The sequence below is a fragment of the Mobula hypostoma genome, chromosome 6, assembly GCF_963921235.1.
Source record: "Mobula hypostoma chromosome 6, sMobHyp1.1, whole genome shotgun sequence".
Taxonomy (NCBI): domain Eukaryota; kingdom Metazoa; phylum Chordata; class Chondrichthyes; order Myliobatiformes; family Myliobatidae; genus Mobula; species Mobula hypostoma.
Genome location: NC_086102.1, coordinates 164979367 through 164997224, shown reverse-complemented (window position 1 = coordinate 164997224; position 17858 = coordinate 164979367). Strand labels below are relative to the sequence as shown.

Sequence of the window (17858 nt, the reverse complement as noted above, 5' to 3'; positions counted from 1 at the left end):
GCATTACACAGAACCTAGAACAGTACATCCCAGGAATAGGCCCGAGACCCCACAATGTCTGTGCTAGCAGTGATGCCAATTTAAACTGCACGTCGGATTATATGTGTCCATATCCCTCAACTCTCCACCTGTTCATGTGCCTAATCGCCTCTTAAATGTTGAAATTTATGTTTAAGAGGTAATAAAGTAGCAAGACTAATTTTACAACTACGTATTACTCCACAGGAGGAGGCCATTAAGCCATCACGTCCATGCTAGCTCCTTGGAAAAGTTAGAGAACAACTGTGTATTTAATTTGCCAAAGGGAAAGAATTATTATTGACTAATGTCTAGGTGGCATAATGGTTTTGATGCCATCTAGTTAATAGATGAAAAAGGAGAATTAGAAAATAAATGTAGGAACACATGAGAGGTAGAGTGGGAAATCTGATGGAAAGAGTCTGCTGGAAAAACTCAGATCAGGCAATACCTGTAGAAGGGAGAAATAAATTACCTGATCCAATATCAGAACCTGGAAGGACTGAGGTATTGTATTCAATGTTGTATTGTATTCTAAATTTATTGAGGTCAACACTGAGCCCATAAGGCTGCAATGTGCTCAGATGGAAGGTGAGCTGCTCCTTAAGCCTCCATATTCAACCAACCATATTTTGTGATTCCCGTCATCTTCAATTAAACTGCACCACCAGATAAATCTTGGCTTCCCCTTTGAGTATTCTGAAAAGGCTATGCCCTTCAAAATCCCCAAGATTTGCTTTTTCCATCTTCCTCATCTACTTCTTTTCCCATGATAGTTGGCCATGCAACTGCAGGAGATGCAGCACCTGCCCTTTGACTTCTACCCTCGCACTAACCAGAGGCACTTATCATCTTTTCAAATAAAGCAGAAATTAACTTCCACTTCTTACAATCTGCTTACATTTGCAATGGAGAAATTAAACACAGGTTGGACGATGGCATTGTGGAACACCCCTTTACAGTCTGCACTTTAATCCAGCAAACACAGATTCTATATACAAGAGATTCTGCAAATACTGGATATCTAGAGTAACGCACACAAAATGCTGGAAGAACTCAGTCGGTCAGGTGCCTTCTAGGAAAAGGAATAAGGAGTTGATGTTTTGGGCCAAGACCCTTCAATAAGACCATATGACATAGGAGCAGAAGTAGACCATTTGGCCCATCGGATCTGCTCTGCCATTTCATCCTGGCTGACTTATTACCTCTCTCAGTCCCATTCTTCCTGTACCCTTCCACACCACGACTAATCAAAAACCTCCATTTTACATACGCTCAATGACTTGGCCTCCACAGTTACCTGTGGCAATGAAATCCACAGATTCACTACACTCAGTCTCAAGGAATTTCTCCTCATCTCTGTTCTACATTCTGAGGCTGTGTCCTCTGGTCCTAGACTCATCTACTATAGGAAACATCCTCACAACATCCACTCTATCTAGAAATTTCAACATCCGATAGGTTTCAATGAGATGCTCCCCCATTTCTTCTAAACTCCAGAGAGTAGAGTCCTAGAGCTATCAAGTGCTCCTCATATGTTAATCCTTTCATTCCAGAAATCAATCTCATGAATCTCCTCTGAACCCTCTCCAATGCTAGCACATCTTTTCTTAAATAAGGGGCCCAAAACTGCTCACAATACTTCAAGCATGGTCTGACCAACGTCTTATAAAGCCTCAACATTACATCCTTGCTCTCATATTCTAGTTCTCTCAAAATTAGTGCTAACATTCACTTTGCCTTCCATACCACCAACTCAACCTTCAAGGAATGCTGCCCAAGGATTCCCAAGGCCCTTTGCACCTCTAATTTGTGATTTTTTTCCTCATTTATAACTACAGGAACTAATTAACCAACTAGGACTGGAAAGAAAGGGGGGGGGGAAGAAGCCAGAAAAAGTTGGGGAGGGGGAGGGGGAATAAAGTGAGGAACTGGGAGGTGACAGGTAGAAACGGTAAAGGCCAAAGAAGAAGGAACCTGATAAGAGAAGAGAGTGGACCATGGCTGCATTATGGTAGCATGGTTCATTGGGAGTTTGAGGAGATTTGGTTTGTCAACTAAAACACTCGAAAACTTCTACAAATGAACCATGGAAACCATGCTGATTGGCTGCATCACCAGTATATTGGGGCGGGGGGGGGGGCTACTGCACAAGATCAAAGTAAGCTGCTGAAGCTTGTAAAATTAGTCAGCTCCATCATGGGCATTAGCCTCCGTAGTATCCAAGACATCTTCAAGGAGCGGTGCTTTGGAAGGCTGCATCCATCATTAAGGATCCCCACCACCCAAGACATACCCTCTTCTTATTGTTATCTTTGGGAAGGAGGCAAACACTCAGTAATTCAGGAACAGTTTTTTCCCCTCTGCAACCCAATTTCTAAATGGACATTGAACCTATGAATACCTCCTTACTAATTCAGTTTTCTTCTGTTTATCTATTTATCATGTATTTCATTGTACAGGTGGTGCCGTAAAGTTAACGAATTTCACGGCATATGCCAGTGATTAAACCTGATTTTGAAGGGGAAGGAGGAAGTGATAGGGAGATGAGGAGAAGAGAAGGGCTAAGGGGAAAGCCAAAATGGGGAATAGAAAAAAAGAGGAGAGGGAGGGGTGATAAATCATGGTAAGTTAGAGAAATCAATATTCATGTTGTCAGGCTGTAGGCTACCCAGATAGAATATGAGGTGTTGCACCTCCAACCATCACAGCAATAGAAAATGCTCTGGACGGGCATGTCGGAATTGGACTGAGGATTAGATTTTAGATTTTTTTTGGGAGTGTGCTGCGTGTGTGAGAGTCTGTGCATCTGCGTCTGCGTGCGTGTCCGTCCATGTGTGCATCCGTGATGATGTCTTTTTCATGGCTTTTTTACAAGGTGCGGAGCAAGAGAGAGAGAGACTGTGTGGTGCGCCACCCCTCACACGGACATTCTTGCAGTATTTTCCCTTTATTTTACGAGGTTGAGTTGCGATCTCGACACTCAACCCGGCACAGATGGAAAGCGTACTGGGGAGCGGACCCAACTGGTTTCGAACCCGGGAACCTCCGCTCCCGGGTCCAGTGCCGATGTCGTTGCGCCACCAGCCGGCCCAGAGGAGGATTAGATTTTAAATGGTTGGCTACCTTGCAGAGGATGGAGTGCAGATGCTCAACAAAGCGGTTTCCTGATCTATGTTGTGCCTCACCGATGTAGAGGAGGCTGCACCGGCAGATAGATAACCCCGACAGACTTGCAGGTGAAGTGCTGCCTCACCTGGAACTACTGTTTGGGGCCACGAGGGAGGGGGTGAATGGATAGGTGTAGCATTACTTCTGTTTGCAGGGATAAGTGCCGAGAGGGAGATCAGTGAGGACTGACGAATGAACAAGGGAATCACAGAGAAGGCGATCCCTGTTGAAAGCAGAGTGTGAGTGGAGATAAAGATGTATTTGGTGGTAGGATCCCTTTGAAGATGGCGGAAGCTGTGAAGAACGTGCTGGGTGCAGAGGCTCATGGGGTGGTAAGTAATGCTGACTTTTCCCTTTTTAGCCTTCTGTGCTGTTGCACTGAAGTCCACATAAGCATAGAGAATAAATCTTACTCCATTTATATTGTGTATTTAATATTTCAGTAATATTTGAAGAATATTGTAAATATATTGTTTGATTAAGCATTTAAATAATTAATTACGGGTTATATGTATAAATAGGTGAACTGCATATGTCATGATGCTACCACATGATACAAGCGCACCTCACTTAAAGTAAAAACCAAGGTAGACTTGCACCCCAGCTACGAGTTTTTGCTTTCAATTAGCTTTTATGTTCTGGAGCTACAAAACATTACAGTGGCAACGAGGAAGTTTTAAACAAACCCACTAACCCGCTGAAGTGCAGCGAGATACTGAAGTTAAAAAAAAAGCACAGCGAGAACCAAAAAAAAAGCAGAGCAACACGTTTCTTTTAAAGGGCAGACAAAGTTGAGCTTAAAAAGGGCAGAAAACAGATGAATTCATGAGATCATAAACAGAGTGAATACCGGGTGATAAAAATCGCAAAATAAAAGTAGAAATGGCTGGCTGCATCAGAAAGTTGGACACATTCAATTGCACAAGAGACAACTTGAGTATTGTATGCTGAGCAAACTGAGCAGCATTTTGAAGCAGATTAAGTAGCCAATGAGAAGCAAATGCCAAATTTGCTGAGTGCATTGCATTTAAAGGAATACAGTTTGCTTAGAAGTCTAACTGCTACAACCACACCACCCGAACTGGGTTTACTGATATTGTGAAAGCAATGCAAGAATACTTAGAACTGAAACCATTGTTGATTGCTTTAGATTTCATAAATGGAATCAAAAGGAAAGGGAGTCCATTTCAGTGCATGAGGCTGAATTGAAGAAGTTGTCTGAGCATTGTCAGTTCAGTAATGGGCTTAATGATGCACAGAGAGATTATTATGATTATGAGGACACGCAGTCCTCTTTTATTGTCATTCAGTAATGCATGCATTAAGAAATGATACAATGTTCCTCCGGTGTGATATCACAGAAACACAAGACAGACCAAGACTGAAAAACTGACATAAACCACATAATTATAACATATAGTTACTACAGTCAAGCAATACCGTAACTTGATGAAGAACAGGCTATGGGCATAGTCAAAAAAGTTCAAAGTCTCTCCAAAGTCCCATGATCTCATGCAGATGGGAGAAGGAAGAAAACTCTCCCTGCCATGCTTCCAGCTCCGCAAACTTGCTGATGCAGCATCCTGGAAGCACCGACCACAGTCCGACTCTGAATCGTCCGAAAACTTCGAGCCTTCGACCAGCCCTCCGACACTGAGCACCGAACACCATCTCTGCCAAGCGCCTCGACCCCAACCCCGGTCACCAGCAACAGGCAAAGCTGAGGATCTGGGGCCTACCCTCCAGAGATTCTCAATCGCACAGTAGCAGCGGCAGCAAACCGGGCATTTCAGAAGTTTCTCCAGATGTTCCTCCGTGCTTCTCACGTCTGTCTCCATCAAATCGGAATTGTGCACGGCCCCCTATTTAACAAATACGATATCATTTCACCGGAGAGGCCGCGCACGCTGCGTCGCGCCGCCATCTTCTCCTCCTGCCTTTTAGATCATTCAGTTTGTGAAATCTTAACAGAAAGTATTCAAAAATGGTGCTTAACTAAAGTACAACTTAACTTTAAAGGAGCAGTTGAAATAGCTGCATCAATAGATACAGTAGCCAAGGACACAACTGAATTACAGTCAGGAATGAAAGTGAGCATGAACAAAACTGCAACATCTAAACAGAAATCTGTCTGGCTGAACAAATTGTGTTACCCTTGTGGCAGGGGCTCACGTACACCAGACCACTGTAGGGTTAATGGTGAAATTTACAGAAAATGCAACAAAGCAAGACACATACAAAGAGCATGTCAGGCAGACAAAAATAAATGGACATAACAGGGAAGAGAGAAAGATAAAAGATCACGTTGCAGTTTCAAAAAGAACACCAATCTGCATGGTGTTGATGAGAGTGACACTGGACTGAGTAACCTTGAGATTTACAATGTGAAAGCCAACAACAGACAAGCAATATGGCTTACACCAGAAGTGAATGGCAATTAAAATGGAATTGAACACAGGCTCGGCACTTTCAGTCATTGCACAAAATAAGTTTGACCAGCATTTCAAAGATACTGAACTGAAGCCTGCAGATATCCAACTGAGAACTTACACTGGAGAAAAGATAATTGCTGTGGGAATGATGTTCACAACAGTGAAATAAAACAACCAACAAGCCACATTGGGTTTGTATGTGATAAAAACAGGAGGGCCAGCGTTGTGTGGTGTGATTGATTGAGACCAAGTACAACTTGATTGGAGATCCATCCAGCATTTGCATCCCCTGCAACAGAGTCAACTGGCGAATTGGAAAGGTTCTGGATGATGTCACAGCAGTGTTCAAGGATGGCAATGGTAACCTCAAACATATCAAGGGTAAAATAGTGTTAAATGAAAATGCCACACCCAAGTTTTACAAAGTCCATCCATTTCATTATACCATTCATGATAAAGTAGCCAGTGAGCTAGATCACGTGGAAGCCGAAGGGATTCTTTCCAAGGTTGAGTATAACCCATGGGCAAAACCAGTGGTCCCAGTCGCCAAGAAGAATGGCTCTGTCAGGCTCTGTGGTAATTTTAAGGTCACCATCAACTCAGTGCTGTAAGTATATCAATACTCTCTGCCCAGGATAGAAGATACCTTTGCAAATCTTCTGGAGGAAGACACTTCAGTAAAGTGGACTAAGCTGAGGCCTACCTACAGTTGGAGATGGAGAAAGAGCCTGGTGTTTCTCACCATAAACACTCACAAAGGCCTTTATTGCTAAAAATAGGTTTACTTTTAGAGTAGCATTTGTATCTGCAATCTGGCAGAAAGCTATGAACCAGGTGCCTCAAGACTGCCCAAGCACTCAATGTTATCTAGATGACATTATTATTACCAGTATTGCAAGGAACATATCCAAATGTCAAGACAGTGTTAAAAAGATTAGAAGATTATGGCTCAAAGCACAACACAAGAAGTTTGAATTCTTTAAACCAAGCATCACTTGAATACAGAATGCTGATAAGCAGATGTTGGGCCTCGTCCGAACAATTCTACTCCTGTGGTAGATCCTGCTGCCCATGGTTACTTGACTCTGAAACAGGCACTGGGTAAGAGGGCAGTTAAATAACTTGGTTGCAGATTACCTGAAATTAGGTGTTGTTGATAGTGATGAAGGTTATTGCAGAATACATGGGTTTAAAAATAGGTGTAGATTTTAAACAGAATTCTGATGTGTGGTTATATGAATAAATATTTAAAACAGATCACATTCCAAATATAGCCAATTTACATTAAAAGCCTGCCAAACTCAATTTTTCCAAATCAGAATTCCAGAGAGCACCATGTTTCTGTTTGGAGACTAAATTAACGTACTTAATTTAAATCGCTCAGTTAGGGAAGTGGGCTAAGGAGTGGCAAATTAATTACCGTACAGGTAAGTGTGAGGTGATGTACTTTGGCATGTCAACCCTCTGTTGGACATACTATGCATGGTAAGGCGATAGGCAGTGTAATTGAACATGGTGTTGGGGTGGAGATACATTTCTACCACAGTAGGTGTAAGGTGCTCCTTCCCTCCGCTAGCCTGCATGTCACCCTTGGCCAAGGTGCAGCACCCACTTAGCCCCCAGTCAGGGTCATGTGAAGCCACGGGAGCAGCTGGTGCATATCACAAGTCCTAGTTATGCAACCACTGACGCCAGGCAGACAATCTCAGAAGAGTATTGATAATGGCTGGGGTCGCCCGTCCTGTAAAGACACTGCCCAGAAGAAGGCAATGGCAAACCACTTCTGTAGAAAAATTTGCCAAGGACAATCATGGTCAAGACTGTGGTCGCCTATGTCACAGAAACATAGAAACATAGAAAATAGGTGCAGGAGTAGGCCATTCGGCCCTTCGAGCCTGCACCACCATTCAGTATGATCATGGCTGATCATCAAACTCAACCCTGCACCAGCCTTCTCTCCATACCCCCTGATCCCTTTAGTCACAAGGGCCATATCTAACTCCCTCTTAAATATAGCCAATGAACTGGCCTCAACTGTTTCCTGTGGCAGAGAATTCCACAGATTCACTACTCTCTGTGTGAAGAAGTTTTTCCTAATCTCGGTCCTAAAAGGCTTCCCCCTTATCCTCAAACTGTCATACAACATGGCACATGATGATGATAATGAATAGAAGTGAGGAACAATGTTCATTGAAAGGGGTGTCACAGCTTTACCAGGTGATGGAAACAGAGCTTAGCATGCTGGTCTTCATCAGTCAGGACAATTAATACAGGAGCTAGTACATTGTGTTACAACAATGTATAAGTGCATGTGGGGTATCTGTACTGTTGTTGTCACTGTGTTAAACTGGAACGAATGCAGAAAAGGTTTACAAGGATTTTGCCAGGACTGGAGAGTCTGAGTTATAGGGAGAGGAGTCAGGTAAGGTCTCTATTCCTTGGAATGTACAGTAGGAGATTGAGAGGGAACCTTATAGAAATGTTTCAAGTTATGAGAGACATGAATAAGGTGGATGGTAACAGGTTCCACCCCCTCCCCCCAAGGTCGGAGAGTCCAAAATTAGGGGGCATGGATTTAAGGTGAGAGGGGTAAATTTTTCTACACAGGGTGGTGAATATCTGGAACTAGCTGCCGGGGGAAGTGGTCCCATTCCCATTCTGATATGTCTATCCGTGGCCTCCTCTACTGTAAAGATGAAGCCACACTCAGTTTGGAAGAACAACACCTTGTATTCCATCTGGGTAGCCTCCAAACTGATGGCATGAACAGTGCTAATGCCCCACCTCCCCCTCATACCCCATCCGTTTTTTATTTATATACACACATTCCTTTTCTCTATTTCCTTTTTCTCCCTCTGTCCATCTCACTATACCCCTTGCCCATCCTCTGGGCTTCCCCTCCCCCTTTTCTTTCTCCCTGGGCCTCCTGTCCCATGATCCTCTCATATCCCTTTTGCCAATCAACTGTCCAACTCTTGGCTCCATCCCTCCCCCTCCTGTCTTCTCCTATCATTTTGGATCTCCCCCTCCCCCTCTCAAATCTCTTACTAGCTCTTCTTTCAGTTAGTCTTGACGAAGGGTCTCGGCCTGAAACGTCGACTGTACCTCTTCCTAGAGATGCTGCCTGGCCTGCTGCGTTCACCAGCAACTTTTATGTGTGTTGGGGGAAGTGGTTGAACCAGGTACAATAGTATAATTAAAGACATAATTGGATAGGTATTTCTTCTACATCTCTTAACTCTTACATCTTATATCCAAGGGAGTAAAAATCTTCTATGTTGCGTCTCCGTCACAATGTACAAGCAATAAAGAGCAGAACTGTGGGAGGATATTGCCCAAACGAAGGGAGGAGCTTAGAAGGATATGGACCAAATGCCTGAAATTGGGACTAGCTGGATGGGCACTGAGGTCAGCAAGGACTCACTGGGCCAAAGGACCTGTATCCATCTTGTAGTCTTTCACAAACCATGAACTAGAACACCCAGATCTCTCTGCCTCTTATCTCTCATCATATATAAAATGTATTATTTGTATTTTTCCTAGCAAAATTGACCATTTCACTTTTGTACTCCAATTGACCAATTTTTTCTCACTCACTTTCCCTACGCAAATCTCACTGCCTTCCTCACTCTTTCATATTCCACATATAAATTCTACCATCCCTACATGAAATTCTCAATTATAAGTCCTTCCAATTTGTCCACAAGAGTCTTAATTTTATTTCATATGTCTTTTCCTAGTCACAAATATCTGAAGCCCCCTACAGTCCATTTTTATTTTCCATCCTTTTTATATTCTGTTTTCTTTAATAATTCTTTATTAAGGTCATTCTCTGATGAGGTTCTCATATTTAATGTCTTTTCATCTGTAGGTTCTGAACCATTATGACTGTTATTCTAAAGTGCTGTTCCCATGCAGATTGAAAATAATTACCACTTCTCAGAAAGACAATACCTCAGGTCATTTGTATTTGGTCAATGAAACTATTGGTCAACTATTGTGTTCTTTCTTATATAATTTAGTGTAACTTGTGGTAATAATATATGCTTTAATTGCAAATATTCTGTATCCAATACCATGTGATTGTGATGTTGCTGCAAGTAAGTTTTTCAGCGTACTGTGCATATGACAATAAACTCAACTTTGACTTTGATTTCAACTCAGACATCCACCTAACTTCTCTCCTTCAGATTGGTGAAAAGCCAAATTAGAAAATAACTCCGATTGAAAAAGTTCTGGGTAGATATTGTTTCTCTCTCTACCCCACTAACAATTTCATAATTTCCAGTTAAATTGTTGGATCCATTACCAATTGTCTCAGAAAAATAAAAATCAAAGAGCAGTATTGCACAAGGTAATGCTTAGTGTCCAAACAATACATTTTCCCCTTGGTACGATGTGCACTGAATGAGCTTGAAGATATATCCAGAAAGAAAAAGTGCAATGTTAATAAAATTAAATACATGTGTAGTTTTACAGAATTCTGATACAGACATAAGAATAAATATTTAGAATAGATCGCATCCAAAACATAACCAATGTACATTAAAGGCATGACAAACTCAACTGTTCCAAATTAGAACTCCTGAGATCACTGTGTTTCCGCTTGGAGATCAAATCAATGTATTTAATTTGAATTTATTAACATATAATTTCTGGCATTATACACAGATGCCCACTTTCTTTGGAACTAAGATATTACAGTGTTCATAACTGAGAATATTCAGGATTCAAGCAATATTTGCAGGGCCCTCAAGCCTTTGACATTAAATAACAAATATGGGGCACAATGCAACCAAGAATGTGTTTTAAGTCAAGGAGCACCAAGGGGATTGCCTGTTTCCTGGCTTTCAGCTTGATTGTGGGTGGCAATGTTGTAATAGGTGACTCTAGGCTAATTAGATTTTGCTCCATTCCTTAAATATCTTTGTAGTGTTAAATCTAACATGATTTCTTCAAAAATGAGCTAGCCAAGGTTTGTAAAATATTAATTAACCTCAAAGAAAGGGCTGATTGAATCTCAATATTTCAGGCTTTTATGAGAACTCCTTGTAAACTCTGACAGTCCAAGTTTGCTCCATTTCAGTTGCATCTAATTGAAGCACTATAGGACAGACAATGGTAGATAATGAGTACAAACTGGCGCCAGATTAAAGAACACGCATCCAAAATAGGGTTAAAAAAAACACAACTGGCAGCTGAGAAAGCTAAAATCCACTTAAATCACATAAGGATCTCACAACACAGGCCAAAAACCAGCAGCATACTCATGTGTTTGAAGACAGACCATTCTGCCCATCAGAACTATGCTAGCACAGCAATTCCATTACTCACTCACCCTCTTTTTCTCTGGAGTCCTGCATTTTATTCTTTATCTCTGTCTCTCACATTGACATATGCCAATCAACTCTCCTTTGTGTCTCAATGCCTAAGTAATTTCAGTTTTGAAATAGTTTCTGTGTTCCAAAGAGCAGCAAGTAATAATTGTATATTCTGCACTGAAAACTAGTGTTGAAATACTGAGCAAGTCAGGCAGCAACTGTGGAAAGAGAAAACAATTTAATATTTCCTCAGTTTCTCCCTCTGCTGAGACCTCAAGTCTTCCAGCATTTTCTGTTTTATTTTGGGATTCTGCCATCTGCAGTATTTCACGCATCTGAGAGATGCCCTCTTCTTGATACTATCAATAGGGAGGAGGTACAGAAGCCCGAAGGCCCACACTCCATGATTCATAAACAGCTTCTCCACCAAGAGATTTCTGAATGGTCCATGAATTCATGAACACTATCTCATGATGACTGCTCCCTCTAAGCTGTGCAGCTGCACAGTAACTGAAATGCTCCCGCGCACATAGCCTTCGTTGCCACGCAGCTGCAATTTTTTTTATATAATGCTTTATTAAAGTGCCTAGCAGTTTCTAGGCCATGTAAAATTTCCTGCTCAAACCAATGGTTGGTCCACGCAGCTGTTAAAAAAATTAGAGGGAACGTTGCTCGTTATTCCTTTTTATTCACTTTTCTAATTTTGTAATTTATAGTCATTTTATGACTTTGCACTGCCAAAATACAACAAATTTCATGTCACAGAAGACAATGATAATAAACCTGATTCTGTTAAAGGCAATCAATAAGCTACATATTACTAATACTGAAAATTAACATATATATAATTGAGTATCTTCAATCGTTTCCAATTTATATCAGCACTTACTGGTATTGTCCATGGACACTCAAAATAATGTCGTTTGCACACAGTTTGAAATGACAATGCACGTAGGCAATACAACATATCGATGAGTCCAAAACCAAACTACAAGTCACAAGAGGGATCATTTTTCAATAGATCCGGTGTTCCCAACCTTTTTATTGCATGGACCCCTACCGTTAACCGGGGGATCTGTTAATCCCAGGTTGGGTATTCCTGCAATAGATAGTACTGTATCATACACACCTGCAACATTTACCATCTAGTTATCGGAAGGTATACATGAAGTTATGGCAGCTCAAGCTGCTGTTATCTCTTCATTTTTTCCTCGATGCTGTGCCTCGTTAAATGCTTCTCCCTGCCCACGCCCTTTCTCCCGCCCCCATGGTAACCAAGTGCATGGAGCTTAACTTTGCCTACCCTGTCCGATTATCTCAACTGTACTAGATTTATTGTCACAATATTGTCATCTGAAGAGATGTTACGCGTCGGGCTTTACTTCGTATTTGACAATTCATTATACAACGCTTACTGCAACTACCAACATGCGACATTGAAAGATTCTGCCCCTCTGAAGGTGATGAAGCCCACTATCTGCAAGGGAGCACTGGCTGAAGTACAATGTTTTTACAAAATGTGTTTACCGATCGTCAGTGTCGCAAAACCAGGTTACTTCGGGGACAGGGCGTTCAAACACTGCTCTCGCCCAAAGACATCGAAGGCCGGCTGTTCGCTGTGTGGGCAGTGATTCCGAAGACGGAGACGGCGACCGTGCACATGGTTGAAGGACCTGGACTGCGAGCTCACCGGCGCCCGTCCTTCGCTGCCCCGACACTGCTCCAGCGCAGTCCGCACACCCTCCCTTCTGATTGGCAGCGGGGCCCAGCCAATCGGCTACTCCCCCGACGGCCACGCACCAACCGCAGCCGCGGGGCGGCCGGCGCTCATCGCCAAGTTGAGCCGACACGGCGAAGGAGGCGGGGCCAACATTTCCTTCCGCCAGAAAGGGCGCTCCGTCCCCCGGGAGCGCGTTGAGGTGCGGTACTTCAGCAGTTTGGCCCCCAAACACTTCGGATCATAAACTTGAGAAACTCAGAGCGCTGTTGCAACCACTCTTACGTTATTTGACTGATTCTTCTTGCGACAGTACTCTCCACTGAAGTGCAGCTGCAAGAACAGTCGAGAGTCTCTTTGCCACCCAGGACAAGGCAACTCGCCTGACTGTCACCATGACCTTCCCGCCGAACTTTCGTTTTCTCCCTCACCCGTGGCTGCAGCATTACATCTGAAAAAAAACGCTGTGGCAACTCTCAGCTCGTAACCGCCTGCCACCGAAAACACAAGTCACAAACCAACGACCGGGAACTGCCAAAGTTTACCGCTAAACCCCTGAACCACCGTGCAAGACGGCAGCTTTCCGCTATCGGATCAAGGCCAAATAGCCACAGGCATTAACTGCTGGTCTTGCCGGCGACATCCAAAGAGTTGCACTTAATTACTTAATACAACACATCTGCATAGCTTTGATAAGAAGGGACTGGCCTTACCTTGGACTGAGCAACTTTTCAGAGGTGACCTAAGTATGTCGGAGAGTGTGGTTGATGCTCACATGGTGGGAATACTGATGAGTTGATAAAATGGGCAGAGAAATGAGAATAGAATTTAATCTAGAAAATGTGAAGTCATAGATTTTGCGAGGACTGATAAAATAATGAATGGTTAAAAACCCAGGGAAGTGCCAAGGACCAGAGAAGCCTTAATGTAGATTTCTGAAAATCCTGAAGATATAAGATGATTAAGAAAGTCTTCAATAAACGGGGAGAGAAGGAGGTTATGGTGCCACTATATAAAACATCAGGGCACTGCTGAAGCTATAGGGAAGTGCCTAGAATGCAGCTGCAAGTAAGTTTTACATTGCACCTGTACTTGGTATCTAGGAATGTGGGAATAAACTTGACTTCAACTTCAATTTCACTGTAGGCTTTGAAGAGGAGATTCACCAGGATGTTGCTTGGGGTGGAATATTTCATTTATGAGGGGAGAGTAGATAAGCTGGCTTTGTTTTCTTCGAAACGGTGAGGGTTGAGGGAGGAGCGTGACTGAGGTATGCACAAGTATGAGTTACCTGGACAGAGGAGATGCAGATAAGTGCATTCCATTAGCTGTGCTGTCTGCGACCAGTGCGACATAGGTTTAAGCTTAGGAGTAAGTGATTTCTGGAAGAATATTTGCACCCAGAGGATTGTTGAAATCTGAAATGCACTGCCTGAGGGTTGGTGGAGGTAGAGACTGACAAGATTTGATAAGTATTCAGATGAGTGTTTAAAACTCCAAAACACAGAAGGCAACACGTTGTGTGAAAGCAACACACAACGTCAAAGTTGCTGGTGAATGCAGCAGGCCAGGCAGCATCTCTAGGAAGAGGTACAGTCGACGTTTCAGGCCGAGACCTTTCGTCAGGACTAACTGAAGGAAGGGATAGTAAGAGATTTGAAAGTGGGAGGGGGAGGGGGAGATCCAAAATGATAGGAGAAGACAGGAGGGGGAGGGATGGAGCTAAGAACTGGACAGGTGATTGGCAAAGGGGATATGAGAGGATCATGGGAGAGGAGGCTCAGGGAGAAGGAAAAGGGGGGGGAACCCAGAGGAATGGCGAGGGGTATAGTCAGAGGGACGGAGGGAGAAAAAGGAGAGTTAGAGAAAGAATGTGTGTATAAAGTAAATAATGGATGGGGTACGAGGGGGAGGTGGGGCATGTATAAAAATAAATAACGGATGGCCTGGCCTGCTGCGTTCGAAACGTTGACTGTACCTCTTCCTAGAGGTGCTGCCTGGCCTGCTGCATTCACCAGCAACTTTGATGTGTGTTGCTTGAATTTCCAGCATCTGCAGAATTCCTGTTGTTTACGTTGTGTGAAAATTGGGATTATTATAGATAGGTACCTGATGGTCACCATGGGCACGATGGGCTGAAGGGTCTGCTTCTGTGTTTTATAACTTGTGATGTGCAAACAGCCAACTGGGTGAGCATTGGCTCCTGGCAGAGTCAACTCATCAGTCACATTCACCTTTAACTTCCCTCTTACATTCCCACACTCTTTACATGCTTTTCTGTTGGCCATTTAACAAAAATAATATCACTTATAGCAATTGTTTAACCTACCTCCTAAGTCTTCAGGATGTGGGAGGGAACCACACCACCTGGAAGAAATCCACAAAGAGAAAATGCAAACTTCACACACAGACTGTACATCCATACCCTTCATAATTTTATGAATGTCTGACATTCACCTTTGCTCCAAGAAATAACGATGCAGTGTGGCCAACCTCTCCTAGATCTTAGATCTTTCATCCGTGCTGCATCTTTACTGTACACTCACCGACTTGACAATGTCTTTCCTCTAACAGGATGACCTAAACTGTACAAAGTACTCCAAGTGTGGTCTCAACAATGACATATAACTGCAAGATGATGTCAATAAACTTGATGCCCTAACTGATGAGGCCACCATACCATAAAATCTCCTCACCACCCCATCAGCTTTTTGTGAACAGTGCATTTGTACTCCAGTCTCTCTGTTCCACCACACTTACCAGTGCCCTACCATTCTCCGTGTAAGTCCTAACCTGGTTTGAATATCCAAAATGCATCAACTCACTCTTATCGAAGTTGAAATCCATTTGCCATTTCTCAGCCTATCTCCCTAACTGGTCAAGTTCTCTTTGTAATTCATTGTAATGTGCTTCACTGTCAACAACAATGATGATATCGAGGTAAGTGGAGGGGCAGGGGGTGTTGTGGAAGCTACGAGGCTGCAGAAGGACTTGGACAGTTTGGGAGAATGGGCAAAGAAGTGACAGATGGAGTAGAGTGTCGGGAAGTGAATGGTCATGCACTTTGGTAGAAGGAATAAAAGTAAAGACTATTTTCTAAATGGGGAGAAAGTTTAAATATCTGAGGTGCAAAGGGATTTGGGAGTCCTCTTGCAGGATTCCCGAAAGCTTAATTTGCAGGTTGAATCAGTGGTGAGGAAGGTGAATGCAATTCATTTCAAGAGGATCAGAATATGAAAACAAGGATGTAATCCTGAGGCTTTCTAAGGCACTGGTGAGGCCTCATTTGGAGTATTTTGAGCAGTTTTGGGCCTCTTATTTAAGAAAGGATGTGCTAACATTGGTGAGGGTTCAGAGGAGGTTCACGAGAATGATTTAGGGAATGAAAGGGTTATATCAGCAGCGATTGAAAGCCTTGGGCCTGTACTAGCTGGAATGTAGAAGAATGAGGGGGGGATCTCATTGAAATCTATTGAATGTTGAAATGCCTAGATGGAGTGGATGTGAAAAGGATGTTTCACTTAGTGGGGTAGACTAGAACCAGCAGGCACAGCCTTAAAATCGAGGGATGTCCATTTAGAACAGAAATGAGGAGAAATTTCTTTCGCCAGAAAGTGGTGAATCTGTGGAAAAATTGCCACCAGCCGCTGTGGAGACCAGGTCACTGGGTGCATTTGAAGTGGAGGTTGATAGGTTCATGATTAGTCAGGGCATGAAAGGTTGTGGGGAAAAGGCAGGAGAACGAAGTTGAGAGGGAAAAGGATCAGCCATGATGAAATGGTGGAGCAGACTTGATGGGCCGAATAGACTGACTTGCTCCTATGTCTTATGATCTAACAACACCCTTAATTTAGTAACATCAGCAAACTTGCTGAATATTCATTGTACATTCAAATCCAAATCATCTACATAAATAATGACCAACAGCGGTCCCAGCTCTGATTCCTGGGGCACCCATCAGTCACAGGTATCCAGTCAGAGAATTGACCTTCAGCCATCACGCTCTGCTTCCTATCATTGAGCCAATTCTGAATCCACATTGCTAGCTCCCCTTGAATCCCATGTGACTAAACCTTCCAGATCAGCCTACCGTGGAAGACATGAGCCACACTCCAGTCTTCTGGAACTTCTCCCTGGCTAACTACAAAACAAATACCTCTCCAAGAACCTCCACAAATTATTCCCTGGCCTCTCATAAGGTCTAAGGGTGCATTTGGTCAGGCCATGGATATTTTCCCCACTTTAATACACTTCAAGACCAGAAATATCACCTTCCTTGTAATGTATATATGTTCCAAGATTTCATTATTTATTATCCTCATTTATTTGGCTACCATGATATTCCCCTTTGTAAACACTGAGAAGAAATAGTATATAGAACAATATATAGATATTTAACCAGGCCGGCTTGAAAAAGTCACTAAATAATTACTATCAACTAATCACCTGCAGTACCAGAGGAAACAGCACACTGGACCACTGTCACACCACCATCAAGAGTGCTTACCGTGCCATTCCACACCCACACTTCAGAAAGTCTGATCACCTGGCTGTGCTTCTACTCCCTGAGTACAGGCAGAGACTGAAGACTGCAGCACCAGTTGTAAGGACCAAGAAGGTATGGAGAAGGGAAGCACAGAAGCGCCTAAAGGACTGCTTTGAGTTGGTGGACTGAACTGCATTCAGGGATTCATCTTCCAATCCGGATGAGCATGCTGCAGTTGTTACTGACTTCATTAAAACCTGTGTGGATGAGGGTGAGCCTATGAAAACTAGCTGTACGTTCCCAAACCCAAAGCTGTGGATGAACCAGGAGGCTCGTCATCTGTTGAGGGGTAGATCTAAGGCATTTAAGTCTTGTTACTCAAGTATGACTTGTGGAGGGCTCTTTCATGAGCGAAGAAACAATTCCGTGCGAGGTTGGAGGTGCTATTGGATGCACGTCAACTCTGGCAGGGTTTGCAGGACAGTACTTCCTACAAAGCAAAACCCAACATCATGAACGGCAGCGATGCTTCACTACCAGATGAGGTCAATGCCTTCTAGGCTCACTTTGAAAGGGAGAATGTGGAGATCCCTGCTGCACCTGGTAACCCTGTGATCTCCATCTCAGAGGCCGATGTTAGGCTGTCTTTAAAGAGGGTGAACTCTCACAAGGCAGCAGGTCCTGATGGAGTACCTGGTAAGGTTCTGAAAACC

At 43.2% G+C, this 17858-nt stretch overlaps 1 protein-coding gene across 4 annotated transcripts in view; it reads right to left on the bottom strand.

The window, feature by feature from the left end:
* LOC134348574 (lysosomal cholesterol signaling protein-like) overlaps window positions 1-12681 on the bottom strand; it is a 112618-nt gene extending 99937 nt beyond the window's left edge. For all 4 annotated transcript variants that reach the window (XM_063052146.1, XM_063052147.1, XM_063052149.1 and 1 more), the window contains exon 1: window positions 12470-12681. The gene's annotated coding sequence lies outside the window, so the exon portion shown is untranslated. The remainder of the gene's footprint in view (window positions 1-12469) is intronic.
* Between the last annotated feature and the right edge of the window lie 5177 nt (window positions 12682-17858).